This window comes from Engystomops pustulosus, chromosome 7 (genome assembly GCF_040894005.1).
Source record: "Engystomops pustulosus chromosome 7, aEngPut4.maternal, whole genome shotgun sequence".
Lineage (NCBI taxonomy): Eukaryota > Metazoa > Chordata > Amphibia > Anura > Leptodactylidae > Engystomops > Engystomops pustulosus.
Window position 1 is genome coordinate 42,237,387 of NC_092417.1, and position 21,685 is coordinate 42,259,071.

General features: G+C 44.1%; 1 protein-coding gene across 8 annotated transcripts in view; it reads left to right on the top strand.

Moving 5' to 3' along the window:
• Positions 1 to 320: 320 nt before the first annotated feature.
• SIPA1L1 (signal induced proliferation associated 1 like 1) overlaps positions 321 to 21,685 on the top strand; it is a 158,651-nt gene continuing 137,286 nt past the window's right edge. For 4 of the 8 annotated variants that reach the window (XM_072115603.1, XM_072115607.1, XM_072115605.1 and 1 more), the window contains exon 1: positions 322 to 570. The gene's annotated coding sequence lies outside the window, so the exon portion shown is untranslated. Of the gene's footprint in view, positions 571 to 3,219; positions 3,371 to 21,685 lie in introns of those variants that run through there. The other 4 variants (XM_072115609.1, XM_072115608.1, XM_072115606.1 and 1 more) reach the window with 3 other exon arrangements.

Sequence of the window (21,685 nt, forward strand, 5' to 3'; positions counted from 1 at the left end):
CTTATTGTCCAAATTTCCTGCATGATGACACAAAAAAATTTACAAAAACCTATGCATGTGATGGATAACATGTATTTGGCATAAAAATTGAGACCTAGAACTAAAAATCCATCTTTTTGCCATTCTGTGGTCTGCTGACAGCTAGACACGAATCCCCACACCCCAGTGACACCACTATGCGGCGTCTACATGATAGCTGAGGGGTGATATACACATGGAGCAGCCGCTGGTCACCGCTGCGGTAACGCAGGAGGTGTGAATTGTTGCCATGGTAACCTGTACCACCCTCGGTACCGCCCGCCGCCATTTTGGCCAATGGGAAGTCTCGCGAGAATCCGCCGCAGGCGCTCAGTGCGGGCGGGCGGGGAGTAACTTTGTTCTCAACTTGTGTGATCGGGGAGCGGAGCCCGGCTGTGCTGTACTGTGCTGCTGGGGAAGGGAGAGGCCACTGCTCCGGGAGCAGCCCGGGACTAGCGGAGGGAGGGCTGCGGGGTGTATGGCGGCGCACAGACTCCCAAGAGCTGGATTATCGTGTGTGCGGCTACAGGAGGAGCCCTGACAGGAGCCGAGGTAACCGGGAGAGATGCGGCAGCACACACCGGCACACAATGCACCCACTGCACAGCACCCATCGTCATACAACTTCTCACCTCCACCGGGTGCTGCAGCCTGTGCCCAGTGTGCTACACACAGCACCCTGCACTATAACACAGGCTGCCACATACAGCACCCTGCACTATACCCACACGGCACCCTGCACTATACCCACACGGCACCCTGCACTATGCCCACACGGCACCCTGCACTATGCCCACACGGCACCCTGCACTATACCCACACGGCACCCTGCACTATACCCACACGGCACCCTGCACTATACCCACACGGCACCCTGCACTATACCCACACGGCACCCTGCACTATACCCACACGGCACCCTGCACTATACCCACACGGCACCCTGCACTATACCCACACGGCACCCTGCACTATACCCACACGGCACCCTGCACTATACCCACACGGCACCCTGCACTATACCCACACGGCACCCTGCACTATACCCACACGGCACCCTGCACTATACCCACACGGCACCCTGCACTATACCCACACGGCACCCTGCACTATACCCACACGGCACCCTGCACTATACCCACACGGCACCCTGCACTATACCCACACGGCACCCTGCACTATACCCACACGGCACCCTGCACTATACCCACACGGCACCCTGCACTATACCCACACGGCACCCTGCACTATACCCACACGGCACCCTGCACTATACCCACACGGCACCCTGCACTATACCCACACGGCGCCACACACGGCCCCCTGCACTATACACAGGGTGCCACACACGGCCCCCTGCACTATACACACACGCCACATTACATTATACACAGGGTGCCACATACAGCACCCTGCACTATACACAGGGTGCCACATACAGCACCCTGCACTATACACAGGGTGCCACATACAGCACCCTGCACTATACACAGGGTGCCACATACAGCACCCTGCACTATACACAGGGTGCCACATACAGCACCCTGCACTATACACAGGGTGCCACATACAGCACCCTGCACTATACACAGGGTGCCACATACAGCACCCTGCACTATACACAGGGTGCCACATACAGCACCCTGCACTATACACAGGGTGCCACATACAGCACCCTGCACTATACACAGGGTACCACGCACGCCCCCCCTGCACTATACACAGGGTGCCACGCACGCCCCCCCTGCACTATACACAGAGTGCCCCACACGCCCCCCCTGCACTATACACAGGGTGCCACACACGCCCCCCCTGCACTATACACAGAGTGCCCCACACGCCCCCCCTGCACTATACACAGGGTGCCACGCACGCCCCCCCTGCACTATACACAGGGTGCCACGCACGCCCCCCTGCACTATACACAGGGTGCCACGCACGCCCCCCTGCACTATACACAGGGTGCCACGCACGCCCCCCTGCACTATACACAGGGTGCCACGCACGCCCCCCTGCACTATACACAGGGTGCCACGCACGCCCCCCTGCACTATACACAGGGTGCCACGCACGCCCCCCTGCACTATACACAGGGTGCCACGCACGCCCCCCTGCACTATACACAGGGTGCCACGCACGCCCCCCTGCACTATACACAGGGTGCCACGCACGCCCCCCTGCACTATACACAGGGTGCCACGCACGCCCCCCTGCACTATACACAGGGTGCCACGCACGCCCCCCTGCACTATACACAGGGTGCCACGCACGCCCCCCTGCACTATACACAGGGTGCCACGCACGCCCCCCTGCACTATACACAGGGTGCCACGCACGCCCCCCTGCACTATACACAGGGTGCCACGCACGCCCCCCTGCACTATACACAGGGTGCCACGCACGCCCCCCTGCACTATACACAGGGTGCCACGCACGCCCCCCTGCACTATACACAGGGTGCCACATACAGCACCCTGCACTATACACAGGGTGCCACGCACACCCCCCCTGCACTATACACAGGGTGCCACGCACGCCCCCCCTGCACTATACACAGGGTGCCACGCACGCCCCCCCTGCACTATACACAGGGTGCCACGCACGCCCCCCCTGCACTATACACAGGGTGCCACGCACGCCCCCCCTGCACTATACACAGGGTGCCACGCACGCCCCCCTGCACTATACACAGGGTGCCACCCTACATCTCACCCATACTTTTCTGGTTGTCCTGATACAGACGAGACCTGCATCTTTTCTAGTCAGCCTACACTGCATTGGGTACCGTCCCGGGGACTGGCATAGTGCGGCCACTCATTATTATCCATCTTTGTTGACATATCTGTGCCAGTTGGGCATCTATGTGCCCTTCCATACAGCTATGTGGTTCCAGTAAGTTAGGGCTTTGTTTCTGTGTGCCCGGAGGACAGCAGTGTAATCTCCTTCCCAGCTGTGTTACAGCAGAGGAGTTGTCACAGTGTGCTGATTTATTGCCTTCTCCTGGCCACCAGCATCTCTCAGCTCTCTCCTCCACAGATCTGTTTTCTCCATCCCCTCCTTGCGTTTACTGCACACATTTTTTTACATTTCCACTTTCTTTTTTTTCCCTGTGTTTTTGTTCTTATTTTGTGGGGAAGTTTCTTGGTGCTGAACCAGGATGATCCAGAAGAAATGGCTTGTTATGAATCTGGTGGATTAGCTCAGTGTTTTAGGATTATTTTAATGGGGGGTGGCATCCGTTTGGTGACAGATATTTCTAGCAGCGGCTGAGCAGGTGATGGTGACATCACTAAGTGAAATGCCAAGTCTAGCGCCCAGGGGTTGGATACCTTTGGCTTCCTCATCCCTTGAAGTAAGTTACATCACCTTCCTTAGATGTGATTTGTGCAGATTTTTCTATGGTGCCTATAAGAGAGACGTCTGTTGTAAGGGAGGAGGAGGAAGTCAAATATACAAGAATTGATAAGACTGTGCAGGTTTTCTTTGATCTTTCCGAGTAAATCGATGGACTAATCGTCTGCTATACTTTGGCTTAGGCCGACTAGTACAGATCTGCTCCCCTTGTGCCATAGTATGTGACTGGTGCAGCCATAGTGATGGTCCGCATTTATATAAGCTGTCTAAGAATTTTGCAGTGATGTTACCTGTCCTTAGGATAGGTAATCGGTTGAAAAAGCAAGTGGATTTCCTTGATTTGGTATAAATCTGGCAATTTTGAGGCCCCCAAGTGGAGCAGTAACTACAGGCAGTCCCTGGGTTACGTAAGGATAGGTTCTGTACGTTTGTTCTTAAGTTGAATTTGTATGTAAGTCGGAACTGTATATTTTATAATTGAAACCTCAGACAAATTTTTTTTGGTCTCTGTGGCAAATGGTTTTGAAAAATGTTGAATTTTCAGAAGAATCAGGATTAACAATAAAGCTTAATTGCAGACACATTTAATAACTGTTATAGCAGCTTATTGCGGCCTAGGGCTAAAGTACAGTAAATTATCAAATCCAGAGGGGGGTCGTCTGTAAGTTGGGTGTTATTATGTAGGGGACTGCCTGTACTCAGATTCGGTTTGGACACGCCTTGTATATATAACAGAGGACTTGTGGATCCCTTAAAATGTCCATTGATTTCAATAAAGCTTGGAAGCCTTCTGTTGTCTGTTTGGCTTTTGTTATTGTGACAATTTTGGTGACAATGGAAATTTTTTTTAAATGCGATTAGACATTTTTATATAAAAAACACTGAGGACAATCCGGCCAGTGCATGGTCTATGATACACAGATACGGTCACCTGAAGCCTAGGATGCTCTTTCATCTTTAATGTGGCAACCGAAGTTAACAGCCAGATTATGAGCCCTGTTACTTTGTTGTAGTATATACTTTGTATCTATTGTATATGAGATGTTACCAGCTCAGTCAGGCCAGGGACGACTACCCATGCGGGCGATATGACCAGTGAGTGTGGCAGGACAGGATCTGGGGTTTTCTTGAACACGGCACTTGTCTGTCTACACTGCAAACCTCTCATTTATGCCGTCGGCACAGGAAAACGCTGTCCCTCTGCTTTCATTTATTGGATCTAGAGAAGACCTTTATCTCCTGTATGAAAGGCTGCTTGTAGTGTATGTAGGAGCAGGGCTTGTCACAATTTCCTATATGATACAGACTTTTAATGACTTCTTATATGAGCGGCTGGGGAGGGGGAGAGGGTGATTGTGTTGAAACTAAAATACTAAGAGCCACTTATTCAGAGTATTTTTTTGCTGATATCATATAACAGGCGAGCTCTAAGGAGATGTCATTAATCATTCGCCCTCTCCAAGTACAACACCTTCTTTGTGCTGGATTTGGGACTGTACCGCACGTTTATTACATTTGGCGACAAAACCGATATCGGACTATACTGACAAACGATTGCGGATCATCACAACCAATATATTTCCTTCTGAAATCGTATGAGTAATTTGACATCTGGGTGTTGCCTTTCCCTTGTCAAAAAACTGTGTCCATACAGCCAGATACCCTAAACCTTTATTAGTCAATGTGAGACAGACCCAACTGGTAACGCCCAGATGTCCATTTATTTATACTTTTCTAGGAGGAAAGGGATTTGACCTTAATTCCATAAAGTATGATCCTGAATTGATTTATCATAGGAAATTTAAGAATATACTAAACAATACGTGTCTGGAGAGGTGATGGGTTCTCTTTTAGAGTCACATTTGTTTCTGTGGACTGCTGACATCACTCCAGTGATACTAGTCCGGGAAATCCTACCAGCACAAGGAGCACATTTCTCTGACTCAACTTGCTTGTGGGCAACCGGCCTAAGAACTAAAACAGACGACTGTGGTCAGTCAATGAATCATGGAACTACTGTGGCCAGCTATTATGGACCCACCACAGTGCCCGGTATGGGACACCTCCAACACTGTGGTTGGTCTGTAAAACTCTGCAAAGCACAGTCTGATATTCATTGCCGGGCTGCCTACCTGCACAAGTGTGCTGTTATTGGATCGCAAATGGTGGATCCCTGATCCTTTTTTATGGTCCATTTCTGTGTAATTTGTTTCTTAGGCTCCTGTCATCCGTATGTCGTCTGTTTTATGGATCTGCAAAAATACTAAAGACTGGGAAATGATGCCACTAACTTATCCCAACCCCTTGACATGAATCTGATCCGCAAATACGGACTGCACTTGTGTGCTGTATTTTTCCCATTCCCATAGACTTCTATGGAAAGGCCTTAGCTTCACACATGGGTGGGAAGACCTAATTTTCTACAACTTCTACACAGATCCATAAACGTGTTCTCGTACATGGCTCCATTGCCATTCGCAAAAAATGGAGAGCACACAGACGAAAACTGCACCTGTGTGCGTGTAGCCTAAGACTATCTTGTATAACGTTTGCACATCCTATTAGTTGGCTAACTTTATGCCAAAATGTGCTTGTTTTGGTGCTTTCTTATTTTTCCTCCGTACAATCCATTCTTACACAAGCCCATGTTATGGTGTGCAGTAGTTTACGGTCATACCTGTAACTGTTTCTTCTGTTTGGTGTTGGATCTACCAGTTTAGGAAAAACCTGTCTCGCTGTGATTCTGTGTTCTGCTGTTCTTTAGTCACATTTAGCATGTAGTGACTTATTTCCAGGTATTCCCTTTCATCCGGCTGAATGGAGTTACAATGCATGGACTTTTTGTGGTCTTCTCTTTTCAGGTGTGAACGTACCTTTAGGGCTAATGAGCCTTTAATCTGTCAATTAGCAGTAGCCCATGGATATGTAAGCGATTTTACTTTCCTACTATTGTCTTTCTCATAGGATAGTGCAGGTATAGTATTTGTGCCACCCTGGCTATAAATACATCATTTCCATATAACTACAAGTAAAATGACAGGAAGACCGTGGAGCCTAGTAAAGGGCAATGTACTGCCCAGGATAGACTTATTTTCATAAGATATTGCCAAGGCTGGAGAAATCAAATCAATGTGCCTAGACAATTGCCAGTGGCATTTAACTTGATGAATAAAGGTTTCTATTGCAGGGTTACCAGAAAAGTCAATCTAGGCATAAAATTGACCTTTCAGGTTTATTCATCCATTGTAGCCGTGCTGTGCTTTTGGACATAATTTACTAAAATGACAGTGAAACGTTGGCATCTTTGTTTGTGATTTCATACAGCACAGCAAAAAATCCGCTACATGTGAATAAACCCTTATAGATGCTGTGACTAGTCACTTGAATGAGCAAAGTTCTAGATCACTATCTAGTGTTCATGGGGAACAGAAGGATTGGGCATTTTTGATTTCAACATGCCTAATCCAGTGGTGACTGTCAGAACAGTCCCTGTTCTTATCAAAATAGACATGTATGCACAAAAGATTTCGGTTGCAGGTATAGCTCAAAGCCATTGACTGCAAGTGGTTTCCAAAGTATCTGGCCATACCCTTAAAGGAAATCTACCATCAGGATCATGGATTATAAACCAAATACACTTACAAGCTGGTGTGTCCCCCCTTTATTAGGATCTGCTCTTCTTTTAACTTCTTATGCCTTTGATTTTTAAGAAAATATGCTTTATATATTATGTAAATGAGCCTAAGGGGCTCCAGGCTCCATTAACTTCTATGGAGCGTGGAGCCCCTCAGGCTCATTTTGAAGCCATTTTTTTGTAAAAACGAAGGCATAAAAAGATTAAAGAAGAGCAGATCCTGACAAAGGGGGCACACACCAGCATGTAAGTGTACTAGGTTTATAATCCATAATCCTGATGGTAGATGTCCTTTAACATCTATCATCAAAATAAAGCATGATAAATCAGGGGCACTTACTCATAGATCCAGGCACAGTGACTATGATAATCTTCTTGTATTTGTTATCTATGACCTTCTTCCTTCTCAAATAAACTTTTTAAATTATGTTAATGAGCCAAAAGTAGTCAACTAGAGACCCTCTTTGTTGTATCTTCACAGGCTGTTACATTGTCTTGCTCTCCTCCCTCCCTCTGCCAGCTGTAATCTCATGGCAGCAGGGATTTTCAGCACTGTCTTATAGCCTTATAGCCTTATAGCTACAGCACAGAGGGAATTTGGTAACGCCCCCATAGCACTTTTGGGTCATGATAATTGTAAAAGTTGATTTTTGGATAACAAATATAAGATTACCACAGTCACGGTGCCTGAATCTGAGTAATGTCCCTGGTTTATCATGCTGGATTTTGATGTTGGATTTCCTTTATTTGTGGCATACCATTATTTTGTTATTTTTTTTATCAGCTATGTTATTGAGATCAGATCAGCAGGTGTCTTGTACTGACGCACTCGGGCTGAGTTCACTAGTGGTGTTTGAATTGCGTTTACAGCCTTTTGACAGTCCCTTTTATGTAGACGCTGTGTGAATGCAGAATGCTGATCAGCTATTAGGAGAGACTGTTTTGCTTTGTTGCTTACTCCTATCATTCCAAGCAGAGCATCGTGTGTTGCCTAGAGGCAGTGCATGGTATTGCAGTTCAGCCCTGTTGTCTTGTATGGGACTGGGGTACAAACAGGTCACGTGGCTGATGGGCATGCCATTTCAATCCTGTAAAACAGAAGTGGCACATTCTGGAGTATTTTGCCCCCGGTTACAGGTAGACCCCCTTCATTTAGATATAGATGACCTATCCTAAGCTGGTTGTTCACATTCATAGGAACAACACTGGCAAGTCAAGGAGGGAGCATAAGAAAATTGTCCAATATAAACATCAAAGGTGTATCATGCTGTACCCTTGCACCATCCTACCACCCATGGCTTATACCCCTTGGTGACAGAGGGTCATGGGTGCCTGAATGTCCAGGTTAGGGCTCATTCACACTGCCGTCTGCGGGGCCGTACATGCGGCCGCATGTATGTTCCCATAGACGGCAATAGCGGCACGGCGGGGATCCGGTGCCATACATGTGTGCCTCCGATCCGGGCCACACACTGCAAAAAGATAGAGCATGCTCTATCTTTCGGCGTGTGTGCGGCCGTGTGCCGCTGTTTTCTATTGAGGGAGAAGGGGTCACCACCTCCTCACCTCCAGCACACGGCGGTATGCCCGCAGGTGGGCATAGCGCGTGTGTATGTACCCTTATGTTACGCTCTATCTCTTTGGAACTGATTTACATATCGTAACAATTTTACTTTTTTTTCATGAGTTGTGAAACTTTAACTTGATAAAATATTTTTTTATAGAATTGGCAGACAAATCACTGAAAAAATATACCTCTAGTCATTTTGCGGTAAAATTGAATAAACCTTTACCAAAGTATGATGTACGGTAAATATGTCAATCCATTACCATTTTCCAGGTTAAGAGGCCGAGGGTGGAAAGAGGGGGTTAATCTTTTGTGTTATTTTAGTTTGGTTATATCACATCTTTTATCGGTCATATGTCAGACTGTGATTTCACGTATTGCTAGAGGATATTTTTCATAGGGGGCTGAAGATGAGAAAGTGGCTCTTGGTTAATCACTGGGGTGAATAGTTACTATAGAGGATCCTTGGCTCTTTCGTGCGAAGCAGTTATAGTTAATTGATGTGACATGACCCTGGGGGGCAGAGTTCCTCTGTGTGCCTTAGGGCTCTTCTGTAATGTATGTGTGATCTCCAGCAGTGAAGTAATGGTGGATATTTTCAGAGCCTTTCCACATGTCTTATAAGAGGTTAGGGATCATTTTGCATGTGGTCTGTTCTTACTGACTGTTTCCACCTTTGCTGCAGACAAAACCAACCAGGTCAAGTGATGTCAGCCAGGGAAGGGATGCTCCTATTTTCGTAGGCTAAAGGCCAGTGTGGCAAATGCAAAGCAAATCTTCCCTGCGGCTAAGTATATTATTTAGGTTACATGCATAGAACCTGCAGGCCATGTGCCAAGATATGATGTGTATATATTTCTAGCTATAATGAAATTACAATGTATCCTGGGGTGTATAGCTCATCAATAGCTGTAGAGACACAACTCAATGTGTTTCATGAGGTCCATGTAGTAGTGGTAGTGTTTGGGGAATTTCCCTATGGCGTTGTAGTAGGTTGTTTTATACAGAATTCTATAATGCACCAGCATTTTCCACAGTGTTTTGCAGTGACATTTGTGAGAAGTCTGCGGCTTAAACAAAGGGTAAGGACGGCCCTGAGCGCAAGCTCTTGCATCTCAAAGGAGCAGGCGAACAAAGAGACAGAAGGTGTGGGCTGAGACACTGTGGAGGTGGGGGGGCTACCACTAATAGGTGCTGGTCACACCAAGGACAATGCGGGAATCACTTCTATTTAGGAAATACTAATCCTTCAATGAAAAGACTTTTGTTTATTTTATTTTTTTTTTTTAATTTTTTGCAAATAATTAAAAAGAACAAAGTATCATTAACCCCTCAGTGGCTAATTTATAGAATTAGCAGACATATCACTATACAATAAGAAAAAAATGGCTTTTCTTGTCATTTAGCCCATTCATTTTTTTAATAAGCGGTAAAATTGTAAAATATACCTTTACCAAAATATTTCGTAAATATGTAGTGTTTCAATCACGAGGGTGCATGTACTCTTGCAGAGTGTATTCTGCAACTTGTCCTGTATTCTGCCTTTAGCTGGCAGACTTGAGGGGGGCGCACTCCTATCATTCCAAGCAGAGCATCGTGTGTTGCATAGAGGCAGTGCATGGTATTGCAGTTCAGCCCTGTTGTCTTGTATGGGACTGGGGTACAAACGTGCTATCTAGAAACACAATTCTGGTGCCCTAGTAAAGAGGAGAATTTCTCCTTCGACCTTTAATTTAGTTTCAGAATTGTGTTTTCTAGGTGAGCAGTAATGATTTTTTTTAAAAAAATTTTTCCGTCAGTATCAGATCAATGGAGTCCGGATCTTGGGCTCTCCATTAGATCAGTCGGTTAATAGGCAACCTACGAACTAGCAACCTCGAAGGATGAGTGCTGTGACACCTCTATATGTAGTTAGAACTTGTGGTTGAAAAGATGGCTATATCTGTTGCTAAACACCTTTATCTGTTGATATGCACGTACTAATAACATGGGAAAAGTAGACTTTGTATGCTTGTACTATTTTTATCTGTCTTTTATGTGTTGACATGTCTACACTGTGTACAGTGATGGGGCTACAGATTAAATGTATTGCTATTTCCCTCTCTGTACATATTTAGAAGAATTCCTCTCAGCAATATTAGATGGAGAGGTGTCCCTTGTGTCTTCTTTTCCCATTTGCGAATAGCTTGTTACTGGGGTCATTGTTGTGCTTCCTGTAATAAGTGCAGGGACCTTTGATGTCCCATCACTCCCAACACTTCTGGAGGCTAAACAATGGCTCACACTTTGGTAACAGAAACCATATATGATAATATCACACATAATACTGAAATGGAGAATAAAAGACCCCCCCCCCCCCCACAACAAGGAATCATAAATAAAAAAGAGAGACTTCTGACAATCCTGAGCAGCATAAAATAAAGGGCTTTTATGTATATTCCAGGAGACTTCTATTTAATCTCTGCCCCAGCAGAGCCCCTCTGCTAAATGTGAAGCTCAAGAGGGGATAGATCCATGTCTTCTTTTGCAAATTTCTGCAAGACACTTTGCAATCCCGGACTTTACAGTAAATCCCTGTTGATACAACTCATTTCTTACTTGGATATGTTAGCGGTTGCCCACCAGCGCATAAAGTTTACCAGGGTAAATACAGTAGCCTATAATAGGGTCATCCATATAGTACTTACCCTGGTAACTTTGTAGTCTGTGGAGCCCCAGACACATATTTGTCTAGCTTTTTATTTTGGGGCATTTATTTATTTATTTTTTTGTTTCATAAATGTTACTGTTTTAGCCTTGTTCTCATACACAGTAGCCAGCCAGCTAGACGTGGCAGGGGGTCTGATTGTAGCATTTCTTCCTCCCCCTCCACACATACCTACTAGTAATATTCAGCTGTAAATATATTCATACATTTCTACATGGGGTAACAGGAACCTGATATGAAAATTTGCTCCGTAAGGTATACATTTTATTTATAAAGATAGGAGGACCACAATGACAAATTTTAAAGGGGTTGTTCTGATCAGTTTGGATCTGTCAGGTGGGACCTCATTAATCAGTTCCCACAAAAATTTGGGAGCACAGCTTCATTTCACCAGGGACTCTTCTCTATATATAGTAGTATTTTTGACATAAGGACCTGTGGGTGGTTTAGTGTCCCAAATAGTCCTGTCAGGTTCCCTTTAAGCCCAAGTTCATATCTGTTGTCTTTATACTTGTAATCCCTCGTGTGCTGCAGTTCTATCTCCTGATCTTCTGACAGATGGAACATGTATTCAGTCTGAGGATTGGCTCTGAGCAGGGAGAAAATAGTTGTTTTATTATTTTTTATTGGATCTGGCTCCATACATTCCTTGTTTTTATATCCAATCTTTATGGCTTTGACGTAATTGTCCCTCATGTCATCTGATTGCAGGAATGTGTTTCACAAGGACACTTGTCGTGATTTGTGTTGTTTACCACCATTGGTCCGGCTTATCACAGACTGCAGGGTTTGTACAGTCCTTCCAACAATGAAGGGAAATTGGCCGTAATTTTTCCCTTTTCAAGTTTGTATGCTCGCCTTCTCTTGTTCTCACGTGAATCTGCACTGCAAACATCATTTGTAAAGAACGTATAAATCTAAGGATGGCCTACATTACCTAAAAAATTATATATTAATAGTTTTAGACATTAAAATGGGTGTGCGATTATTAAAGTTTTTATAGGCACTACTGGTATTGTATAGAATTAACATTCTGCATTGGGATCTGTTCCGACAGGTTTTTGTTCCTCTCGGATGTATTAAATAATGTAGAATGCTACAGAAACATAAGATATATCAAGGAAAATCAGTGGGATCAATAGCTTCCCAATAGACAAGTCAATAACTGGCATGAGTGCTATGAAGCTAGTGTGAACATCCCCCTAATAAAGAGGCCAGTATGAGAATTGTAACATAAAGGACTAACAGCTGATTTATGTGAGAAGAGAGGTTTCAGTGCAGTGCCCCAACAGGAGAAATGAAGAATTACATGTGCAAAGTTATAAAAAAAAATTATTACATGAAGAATACATGCTATCACTATAGACAAGATCCCTACAAAATAGGTTGTCATAGAATATAATTATTTCGGGAGGATATGGTTCAAAACCTGGTGCTTGGTGAATGTTTTTTGGTATTAGCACAATTGCAGATCTATACAGAAACCTATGTACCCATCACATCCCATCCGAGAAATGGAACGCCATGTACTGTGTTCTCTCCATCGTGTTTCCTAGGTGATGTGATTCATGTGGTTTTCAAATATGCTCTAAGTAAGAACATTAAATACCAGTGAGTGGAAATCAGATTATAAACACATTGTATATCAATGACTATCTGGCCACGGGTAACACTGATAACCTACATATTTGATGATGGGATCTGCTCTTCTCTGGAGAAACTCTTTAAAGGATGCCTGTTGAGGATACTATTTGTAATCTGCTCAGTTCCTCCTGCTTTATAACATGCTGCCTGCAGTTTGGGCCCTATATGCAAAATCCTCTGCTCCCCCTGCCTTTATAACATGCTGCTTGCAGACAGGACACTATGTAGAATCTGTTCAGCATCTCCTGCGCAGCTCCTCCTGCTCTATAACATGCCGCCTGCAGATGGGACACTATGCAATATGTGCAGCTCCTCCTGCTCTATAACATGCCGCCTGCAGATGGGACACTATGCAATATGTGCAGCTCCTCCTGCTCTATAACATGCCGCCTGCAGATGGGACACTATGCAATATGTGCAGCTCCTCCTGCTCTATAACATGCCATCTGCAGATGGGACACTATGCAATATGTGCAGCTCCTCCTGCTCTATAACATGCCGCCTGCAGATGGGACACTATGCAATATGTGCAGCTCCTCCTGCTCTATAACATGCCGCCTGCAGATGGGACACTATGCAATATGTGCAGCTCCTCCTGCTCTATAACATGCCGCCTGCAGATGGGACACTATGCAATATGTGCAGCTCCTCCTGCTCTATAACATGCCGCCTGCAGATGGGACACTATGCAATATGTGCAGCTCCTCCTGCTCTATAACATGCCGCCTGCAGATGGGACACTATGCAATATGTGCAGCTCCTCCTGCTCTATAACATGCCGCCTGCAGATGGGACACTATGCAATATGTGCAGCTCCTCCTGCGTTTTGTTTGCGATGTGGCAGGTTTCCTTTGACCTTTGTGGTACACGAGAGGTTAGAGTAAGAGAAGAGTATTGTACTGTAGTGGGGGTTGTACACATTTCAGCACTTGGTATTTCTAGATTATGATATTAATTTGGAGTGCACCTCCTATGCATTTAAGCAGAACATATCATTTAGCTTTGCCCTCTCATGCATGGTAAGGACGTCCTAGCTTTGACTCATTGTGACTTCCATTTATTGTTCCCTACAAGGTCTTATTTAATGGTTGGCTTTGTGCAGACTCCCTATTCTCACTGTGAGCAAAATAAATTCCTGTGTGAGTCAGACAACATGGTAATCGCTCACATTTACAAGATGACATCTAATCCTTACAATGGGGGGGGGGGGGGGTGTTACGTCTCATTTTACCTGATGTCCCTGGCCACGCAGCATTCCTATACCCATAGTCCCTTAAAATGGGATCACACCTTTAATCTCTGGTAGAGGCACGGTCCTTTCAGGCAGGGCTATACTCTCATCTTCATATGTCAGTCAGCTGCTGCATGTCATTGTTGTCTTTACCTATTAGCTGTTAAATGAAATTATCTGTCATTAGCTGTAATGTCTCCTTTAAGTGGCCTTGTTTATGAGAGTCATGCTGTCCGCTCCGCTGGCATGTGAACGCTCCGGCTACACAGGACCACTATTATGTTGCTTGTGAGCTCAATCCAGTTGAGGTTTGCGGAGCACATTGAATTCCTTTACTGGGAAATTGGAATTTAAAAGCTTTTTTTTAAAATTTCATTTAAAAGCCTATTTTCTACATATTTCAACCCTTTCAGCACATGCAGTTGGTACTTGCTGTCATAATGTTACATGGTATATGTCCATGCCTGTCTCGGTCACCATTGAAATCCATCAAGGCCTGTGTAATGGGATCATATTGCCATAGGAAAGGTCAGTAATATCACATAGGTCAGTGATGGCGCACCTATGGCACTGGTTCCAGAGATGGCACTCAGAGGCCTCTCTGTGGGCACGTGGGCTGTCTCCCAGGCACAGAGTTTGCCAGACATGGCATCTTCCTGCAGTCTCAGGCAGTCCAAGTAGTTCCCTGATATTTTAAAGTGACCCATCCTGTGCTGCTTGGTCCTGTCCAAAGAGTGAGAAGGTGTAGACAGGGTCAGATTGGAGCTCAAAGATTCTGGTAGCAATAAGTTTGTTACTGCCTAAATTGCTGTGTTGGTACTTTGGGAAAAGCTAGTGTGTTTTGGGTCTCATTTTGGGCACTCTATCTCTAAAAGGTTCGCCATCACTGACATAGGTGGTCCTTAGCTACACAGAACAGAGCTGGACTACTGGCTCGATTATCTGTGTATTGTAATAAGACTAGGTCACCGTTATCTTCAGGCTGCGTTCACATGTTGCATTTGAATTGCGTTTTGAAACTCAATTCAAATTCAACGCTGAGGGTCTTGGCCAATCACATATGAGTTTCCACCCGTGCCATCGGGAATGATTAACATGAGTAACATGTCTTTTGTATGTAAACAATACGAAATACCTGTTGCTTGTTTCAAAACGCATCCGCTTCAGAGAAAACACAAACATTTTTTGGCTGGGGCTACAATTATAAAATATGCAGTTCTGACTTGCATACAAATTCAACTTAAGATCAAACCTAGAAAACTTATCCTGTACATAACCCGAGGACTTCTTGTACCTTGTTTGCAAGTGCACTGGGCAGACCTTTACCTGCCAGTGCTCTGTCTCTCCTATCACTTCCAAAGGCTGATATTCCCAGTCTCTGCCTGTGTCACACCCGTTATCGTGAAAATCGGACACATACACCACCACCTAATAAAAACTGTTGTACCATATTAGAGAATGGTACAAATGGGCTGAGTTTTGACACTTCTAGCCTGTTTGAATACTGCAAATATTTAGGGGAAAGTTTGGGGGATTCAATGATTTAATCCCCTCAATAGCTGTTTTGGTACCGAAAAGAAGGCAACCTAGTGACACTCTGCCCATGTTAAAAAAAAAAAAGCTGCAACCTATAATAATAATTCCTTTATTTATATAGCGCACACAGATTACGCAGTGCTGCACAGAGCTTACCAAACCAGTCCCTCTCCCCAATGGGGCTCACAATCTAATCAACCTACCAGTATGTTTTTCGAGTGTGGGATGAAACCGGAGGAAACCCACCTAAACACGGAGAGAACATACAAACTCTTTGCAAATGTTGAAACCTGGTACTTGAACCCAAGACCCCAGCGCTGCAAGGCTGTAGTGCTAACCACTGATCCACTGTGCTGCCTTGGATAGACTTTTTATGGAGACTTTATTGTAGTGCACTAAGGATAGTTCATCAATATCAACAACTCCCCAATGCCTGGTCAATTCCTTTAATTTCCAGTAAAGCGTGTTAAAAATGCGGGCACCTGCTGCTTCTTCCCACAGCCTCTTTGTACAGCACAGTGTGAGGATTATTTGTTACTTGGCAGAACAGATTTTTAAAGGCTTTTTGAGAAGTAAACAATTGCAGTTCCAAGGATGTTAACCAACACATTCTATGATGTAATCCCCTGCCCCAAAGACCTTGTACAGGAAATGAAACAAGATACAAGCCTGATATATTAGACATTCTTGTTCTAGTTAGAGATACACAAGAAGTATTGGGAAAATAGAAATTCACAGCAAAGGAGGTGAGGCTGTTTTTCCTATCTACTGCATTGTTTTTATAAGATGTGTAGTATTTGACTTATCCTGATACAGTAAATCTTGAAAGACCTCTACCACCAGGAAGGGCTGTATGCAAATGAGCCTGAGGGGCTTAATATTAACAGCCCCTCAGGCTCATTTTCATACAGTCCTTCATCCGGGTGGTAGATGCCCTTTAAGGTGGTTTGTATATTTAATAAATATGTCCATCTTTGCTACAGTTTTCCTTTGCTCTTTTGTTCAGTTTTTCAGATTTATACTTTTAAAAGAAACATACCATCAAAATCAAGCATGATAAACCAGGCCTGAAGGGCCTTAGGGGTGTTAACAGAGCCCTGTCATGCTGCAGCTTCACAGGCTGTTACAATAAGCAGAACGTGTCTCTCACTGCCCGCTGCTCTCTTGCTCCGCCTGTGTAATCTAACAGCAGCAGGAAGTGCAGGGGGAGGCCTTCTCTGCTCATTGTAACAGCCTGCAAATCTGCAGCATAGAGGAGCTCTGGAAACATCCACCCACCAGATTATAGAAGAAAGGAGTTTAATGAATAACAAATATAAGAAGATAAGAAGGATCTAAACGTAAATTCTCCTGATTTTTTTCATGCTTAAATTTGATGGTAGATTTTCATTAATGTGTGGACTTCTGTGTCTCCATGGTTACAGACTACATACAAATCCTTTTGTAGTCTGATGCTGATATCATGCTGATTTCTGATGTGTCTTTTCATGTAGAGGACAAATGGACTAAAGTAAGACTAGAGGATTGGATTACTCAGCCCGTATTTGTGGTCTACAACCTGCATGCATGTGCCTAGGCGTGGTAACCGTAACTGATAAGATATGTTTATCTTGGTCTATTTGCTGTAGTGGAAGTTGATGGTATAGACTTTGGTCTTAACAGTTCTAGCAGTTTGCCACATCCTTCATTGAGGTCTTTTATAGCTTCTAGGCTACTGTTTGCCTCTCGAGGAAGTATTTTGTAGGCCTGATTTTTCTTCATTGTTTCCCTAATCTTTAATATTGGGACTCACGATAAGTTACTAAACCATGTATATCCTTCTGTGAAACGGGCAGAAAACGGGAACAGGCAGCTGCGGACCCTTCCATACAGGACGCTGACTGCAGGTGGCTCCATGAATCGCACTGATTGAGGACAGATTGTGTGGGGATTTGGCTTTGGTGAATGTGTCTCTGTAAAGCGCTAGTAAAACTTCACAGCTAGAACAAACTTTCTTTTTATCCATAAGATGTACCGTATATTTTAAAGGCTTCCTCTATAAGCTTTTTCGGGGACAGAAAACTAGGATTTTGTTTTAGAAATATCTTATTTTTTTTTTTTTTTTTTGACGTTTCTTAGCAGCTGTGTACATTTGGTTATAGTATAATTTCAATTCTTGTTCACTTTTTTCTGTAACCGTATGGTTGGTCCATTTGCTGTACTTACCCTAATAGATTTCACATGGATTTGTCTCTTCATGGCTATGTTAAAAGGGCTATTTGTAACCATAGTGGTGTACAGTGATGTGAAAAGAATAAGTGAAGAGGTAGTTGGTATACTTAATGCATTGTTGTGATTTGTGGAGTCCCAGCGTTTTTTCCACCACTGATCAGCATGTTAGCCCCTTGTTTTTAACGCATTTTGAAACTCAATACAACAGCTGAGGGTGAAGACACACATGGCGTTTTTGGGCCGTTTTTACTAAGTGCCTTTTCAGATCGTTAAAAACGCATGCATTAAAAAAGTTTTTGTCCGTTTTTCCAAAATTGCGCAATGAAAAACAGACAAAAACGCATGCGTTTTCAAAAAACGGATGCGTTTTTAAAAAACGGATGCGTTTTTTATCGATCTGAAAACGCACTTAGTAAAAACAGCCCAAAAACGGCCCAAAACCGCCATGTGTGTCTTCACCCTGAGGAGAGGAGATTTGTCTAATCACATGGTTATTAACATTTGTGTTTACAAAATGCAGCCGCTAACGCATGCATTAACCAAATACACACATTCACATTGTATCAGCAAAATGCATGCATGAATGCAAGGTTAATGCATTTGTTAAAGGTTGTTTTGTTAACTCGAATGTTTACAGCAATGTAGTTGGGCAAACCTTTTGTATTACATTTGAAAATGCACGTGCTAACGCCACATGTGAATGCCCCCTGAGGGTGATGCCACGCGTGGCGTTTTTGGTCCGTTTAAAAACGCATCAGTCTTTTATAGTTTACCATGCGTTTGGCTTCTTTGAACCTATTTATCTATGAAGATAAACAGGTTCTAAGCTGCCAAATGGTCTAAAACGGATGCATTTTTAAATGGACTGAAAATGCATGCTTAAAAACAGACCAAAAACTTTACTTGTGCCATCACGTGTACGTTAACATGTTGTGTTAACACATTGGCATTTTCAAGCACATCACAACAGCTGAGAAGAAGAGATTTGCCTAATTACATTGCTGTCAACATTGTGTTTACAAATGCATGTGTGAATGCTCTCTGAAAGTGTATTATTTGTATTATGTGAGATTAAAACCCAAATGTCTTAATGCAAAAAAAAAAAGAAAAATCTTTACATGTGAAAAGCACAACTAAGGTTCAGTGTAGGATCTGTTTGTGGAACGTTTCATGTAACAGTTTCCACCCTAAAACTTGAGCCTTGCACCTCAGATCCTCAGACTGGTAGCCCTATGGACTTGTCTAGTGTGGGTCACTACTTGTACAGTGCTGGTCCTTGCTGTCCATTGTAGTGGTTGTTAAATAGCAGCTGAACTGTCCATGAGGTCAGGTTAGTGTACGCTCGTATGTTCACTGCAGATGTTTCTTCCTACTCACAATGAACATTTGATGGAAGTAAAATCTGGGAAATTCTTTGCCGTGTACATGCTTTTCCTTGGCCGCTTCTCTGCAGTTCATATCATGAGTGGGATGCAGATGTTATATCACCTTGTAAATAACGATAGAAGTATCTATGTGTAAGAGGAGGACATATAGAGTTTATTTCCGCTGCTGCCTGTGTCAGGTTGCTGTTTTTCCTTTTTCGCCTGCGTTTGTTTGCCAACTCTCCGACTTCATTCTGCCGGTTTGATGAAATGTCACATTGAACCAATGAATATCCTTTTACCCTTCAGCGCTGCATCCGACTCTTTAATTTACCTCGTTGGAACAATTTCCTTTTGCTTAATTATAAAGGAAGGGGATTGTCTAGACAGACTTTGCCTACATTGGAAAAGAGCAGATCAAAGTCCATCGTTTGTTGACAGGCCAAACAAGCCCAACCTAAGCGATGGCAGAAACGTGCTGCTAAATGTAGTATTGTCCCAGAAGAGTGCACGCAGAAGTATGGATACAAATAAGTTTCCATTGAGAGAACCTGGAGGCAGGGGGCATTGGGGAATCCCTGAATTTTAGGATACATGTAGAAGAATGTTTGTTTTTATTTACCATGTGTTATCCTTCATATCAACTCATGACACATTAACAGACCTATGCAAATGAACTTGTTTTCACGGATCCCAGTGGCGTCTGTAGAAACCTTAGAGCAGGTTCTGTTCCTGTAATTATATCATTTGCCAGCCTTCAGGTTTTTTTGGGGGCTACAGGGACCACTCCTCGCTGGCCTCCCCCATGGGACTAGGGACACCGCTCTGCATACAGAAAGGTAAACTTTGATCTAACACCTTTTTTTCAGAAAAAGCCATTTTTACTATAAAAACTCTTTTGTGTACACTATTCTCTATCGACATGGGGCAGCCAGAAAAGGGGCTCCTGATGACAGGTTCCTTTTAATTTTTCGTTGCAAAAGCTGGATTTTGCACCTAGAATTCACAGCTAAAATGTAGCCTTTTTGCTTGCAGATTGTAGATGGGATTAGTATAAATCACATCCACCATACTGGGTCCGCAGGCTAGTAACTTCAGCTAATCCACAGCAATAAGGCAGTGTGGTTCCCCCCAACCCTTACACTTCATTATGCAAGATTTGGGCAGCAAAAAATGTCATTCATTTTCTGGTGGAGGATATATTTGACCTATTTTCTACCCCCAGTTCCTACTGAAGACCCCCAAACACTGTTTCACCTCACTGCATGACCCTTTTTAAACCCATATAAACCCATGCTATTGAGCTGCAAATCACTCGAGGGGAATGGGTTAAATGTGTCCTTAAGAATAATACAAGTGGAGGATTAGGTTGTTTGAAATAAAGCCATTGCCGGCTTTGTATTACTCAGGAGGAGGTTAAAAGACTGGAGAAGAGAAATCAATAGTAAAGCTATCTTGAATAGATTTGCCCACATATTCCAAGGCAACTCATTATGGTCGATGGAGCCGCTACATTTCATGTGTAGAAGTCTCCAGCGATGGATTTTAATTGACTGTTTGCTCAATCGGAAAACAAAGTGAAAATCCTGTAAATGAGTTGTTGGGTTGGGGTCTCGGGACGCGCTTTCCATGTCCACTCACCGTATGACGTGGGTCACATGGGATGTAGTAAAGAAAGCAGACCACTGCACATCAGTATGTAGAATATAATGTACTGTGACACATTATATAATCTGTCAGAACAGCAGACGTAACAGTATCAGGACGTATGTAATGGCCGCCATAACACACGCATAGCAGTCCCTTATCTTCCTTGACGCCTTGATAACACACACGGGATGGGATGCCAGGTGCTCATGTTTTCTGCCATAGGGAGTGCAGCTCTCTAGGGGGACAAAGGATTGGATGTAGTGAAACCCACCATCGCTGAGCTAACACAGATAAGATGTGTGTGTTATGTGTGCAGACCCCATCGCATACCTTACAATGGGGGGATTTATTGAGGCTGGCAGATGACTTTCTCCCTGTCTGTATTCTGCCCATCATATAGAAGAGTCTCCGACCTCTCGGTATACCCTGAGTCGTGCTGCGGCGCTGGAATTATACAGCATATTGCCCCTGACTCAGCTGAAGTCTGCATGACACGGGATGTCACAGGGTCCAAAAAATGGCTGCCTGCAGGTCACCTGACACATGCCCTCAAAGGGCAGCAGAGGAACATGAACCCTTTTGAGCTATCAGCTGGGCGACCTCTGCTTCCTCTTCTGTTATTACTCTTAACACTAGGGCCGGAAGAGGGGCTCAGCTCCAACTCCCTCCCTTGCACTTGTTATGTGAGTATATGTACTTTATTCAATAAAAGAAGAAGATTTTTGCATCTACAGCCTGGTGAGTGCCATCCTTGCCTTCTATATCGTAT